This window comes from Dipteris shenzhenensis, chromosome 30 (assembly GCF_047967505.1).
Source record: "Dipteris shenzhenensis isolate YYH24624 ecotype China chromosome 30, Dip_SZ_1.0, whole genome shotgun sequence".
NCBI lineage: Eukaryota > Viridiplantae > Streptophyta > Polypodiopsida > Gleicheniales > Dipteridaceae > Dipteris > Dipteris shenzhenensis.
The window spans coordinates 16,346,947-16,350,620 of NC_141625.1; positions in this window are offsets into that span (position 1 = coordinate 16,346,947).

Consider the following 3,674-nt stretch of genomic DNA (forward strand, 5'->3'; position numbering starts at 1 on the left):
GTTTGGTTTGAGACCCACATATAGGGTTCATCTATTCCTTTTGTACTAAGAGAGAGAGTTCTTTTGGCTTACACAACTAAGAAGAGGAAAACTGTTTTCAGCCTCCACCTTAGTGTGTATTCCCCAGTGTATGTGAGAAAGCTACAAGTGAGACTCCTTACTTCTCTCCCACTCTCTTCACAGGTCTAACCATCAGATCCAAACCCTTCAAGATCTCCTAGCATAGGAGTGCACCCTAACAATCACCATGCAGGAAGAAAATGAGAGCCTGCACACCTTTGACCACCTAGGGGAATCAGGATTAGAAGATAGGGAACAACACAAGTTCTAGATGCATCGGGAGGTCTCCACACAATTCGCCACCACTTACATGCTTGCCCCATGCACCATTTCCCAAACACTCCAAATGCACTTCAATTCACTCCACACACAAAACTTGATCTTCTAGATAGATCTCACCGCCCCTCTTCCACCCAATGCACTCCAAACTACCCTTCGCCGTCACAATCCCGACCATTGCCACCCCATCCTCTCCATGTCATTTTTCTCCCTCAACCTCCAGCTTGCTAGTTTATCCCTCCTCTGACCTTCAGACCTTGAGACCCTCGCTATCCACCCCATCAGTCTCAACTTCCATGTGTGGTGTCGGGTCATCATAGAGTCCACAAACTATCCACCGGACGATGAAGTGATGCAACTAGCGAAGCCAGATTAACTCATCCTAGGGGTCTCCACTCTTAACAAGCACCAAGCCGACATCAACTGGATGGAGACCTATGGATGGGCGTCCACTATCCAAGTGAAAGGGCACCTAGTTGTGTACCACTCCACCACCTACCACCCCTTTGGCATCATCATTTTGTATAACCGAGTGCTACAGGCTCTCCAGGACTCTCTTGAGTCCTTGGTCAGAAATTTTGACACTATTCATGTAGCCTACCCTAAAGATGTCACCAAGGAGGAAGGATAGCAAATCCATAGCAGTCTTCAACCCCAAAATTCTGCACCCACCTCCTGCAGATCCCGCCCAAGCCCCTCAGCAACACACCAATCCCGTCCTGCCCACTACCTTGCACAAACCTCCTCAAGTAGTCCTCCAACACCTCCAACACAAGATTTGCATAGAATGGGACCTCCTAGTCTACCTCCTCCAATGCTCCTATCGACATTCCAGATGAGGCACTCAACACACTCCTAAAGCTAGTGAATTTTGAACATGTTCCCATCAATCCATTGCCAGTAGGGATTGCTAAAGAGGAACCTATGCCTATGGTCAATGATGATGTCCCTCTAGCAACCCCCTCATCTCTACTTGAAGATGTCCAATGGTGACCCGATTTGTAGTCCTTCCAAGACTTGCTCGACAATACCCTAATGCATCACTAGAAGACTCAACTCAAAGGCTCTCACCTCCACCTCTATGAAAATTTCCCCCTCACTCAATTCATTACCCGGTCCTTTAGACTTGCGGAAGACCCATCCAAAATGCACATGAGGTGGGTACAACCTCGCTCTCGACATGCCCATTCCCCTCACCGACTCTAATGTCGGCCTTCAATCTCATTGGCACATCCATTTTTTGAAGAAAGAGCCATTTTGGTGGTCCTATCATGGCACACACTTACATGCCCATGGAACGATGATGGACCTGGGCCCACTTTTGGGAGCTCCAACAAAAGGACTCTAATATTTTTTACTTCTTCTTAAAGTACAAATTTTCCAAGGAAGTGACTTAAGAGGGATTTTGTTTTTTCCTCCAGTCCTTCAATGACACCTATAGCTCTATTCCCGACCCTGCAGTCATGGCAACGGTCCACAACCGCCTCATCCTCTTGCTCCTCCAAGATCTCCCCTCCCATAGTTGGCCAATTGATGACAAGCTCCATAATCTCCACAACCAAATTGTCTTCAACCCCGACATCATTCCCTCTTAGTTCCAAGACCTCCACCTCTACCTTCGAGTTTGCCACAACCTCCATGGCCATCACATTTGCACCTTTGAGGACATGCATGCCACCCACTTTTGTAAGTTTTGCTCGTACTTCACATGGATCACCCCTCACCAATTGGACCACTACAAAGTCCTCTAGATAGTCCTCTCCACCCACCTACTTATTGCCAGTTGATTTGAGGATGGCTTAGCAATAGGAAGGGGGGCATGTTAACAACAATAGCCATCAGCATAGTGATGGATCCAACAATATGGGTTTTGAGCTACAAATGGCTCAACATCAACCTCATCCTGTGGGTTTTGGGCCTCAAATGGCTTAGGACAAAGGCAAGCGATGGGACCATTCAAATTGGCAAGAATAACACGAGCCATTTGGATCTCATATAATGATAACACAAGAGCCATTTGAAGATGAGAAGAGGTTGATAGAATGCCTTGGCGCCATATGGACCCAAGTGGTTGTAACAAAAGAGAGACAAGAGAGAGTGGCCTAAGGATAAGGGTTGGCCATCCCTTCAAAAGGTGACTTGTATAAAAGGCCAAGGCTGACTTTGGTCTTCATTGTTGTATGCACAAATTTGGAATGCAATCTTCATCTTCTCTTTCAAGAGTTTTTTTGTGTGTTCTCTTGTTTCCTTTGTAATACCCTTGTGTTTTCCACTCCATCCCCCTTCACTCTGACCAGTTGATTCTTCAACTCAATAAATTCATATTTGCTAAGGAATATGCCTTCTACTTCATCGGCCATTTCCCTGAGTTGTTGTTCTACATTTTGTAGTGTATGAATCTATTGCTTTAACAAAATATTCTCGATTTGAAGGTCACTGTGGTTCGCTCCCATAGAGTCGAGTTGGACAAAGAATTTGTCCTTCATTTCTTGGAGCTAGCCTGTCACAATAGGCATGCAATTTTGTTGTACCTTAACTTGGGCTATTAGCTTTGCAATATGGTTGTTCTATTGCTCGTTGGACTTTGCATATTCCTTCTCAAGTGCTGCAAGTTTGGCATGTGCAGTGGCAAGCTGTTGCTACATTTCAAACTATTTGAGCATGAATTCTTGTACTGCCTCTTTGTGTCTCTGCAACTTTTGGACTTGTTGCTATAGCTTTGCTTGTTTGTTCTTTTGGTGTTCAAAGTATTGTTGGAGTAGTACGAGCGCTTGCATTCTTGACACTTCTGTCTGTGTTGCGAATGCTTGTGTTTCCTTGATAGGAGTTTCTTGCATGTCTAGCTTGCCGATTGGAGACAAATTTTTAAATGGGGTCTTGGGGGGTGAGTTGAGGAATAACCGGGCCACGTTGTCCTCGGGCTTCAGCCATGTTTCCTTTGGCATCATCACTTTAGCTCATTGGTTGAGCTTGATCTTTTTGGAAGATTTCTATTCTGCTTGTTGAGGGGGCATCTCCTCCTTGGCCAGTGGCATGTCCCAAAGTGTGTCTACTAAGGACTTACCATATACCGCTTGTAATGCTTCATCTTGAGAATATTGTGCCACTTGCAAGTCTTGCACTATTGCATCCTTCAATCGATTGGATTCTTTGCTCTCCTATAGCTCTGTTCTATCATGCATGTGTTTTCTTTGATCGTCTCAGTATTGCATAATCACGTTTGGCATCTCTTTCTTGCTATGTGCTGCAAATTCAAAAAATGCTATAATGAAGGGTGCAATCTTGGAATGTACATTAGAGGTAATCAAATCCTTCTTTGCTATCTCCCTTATGAG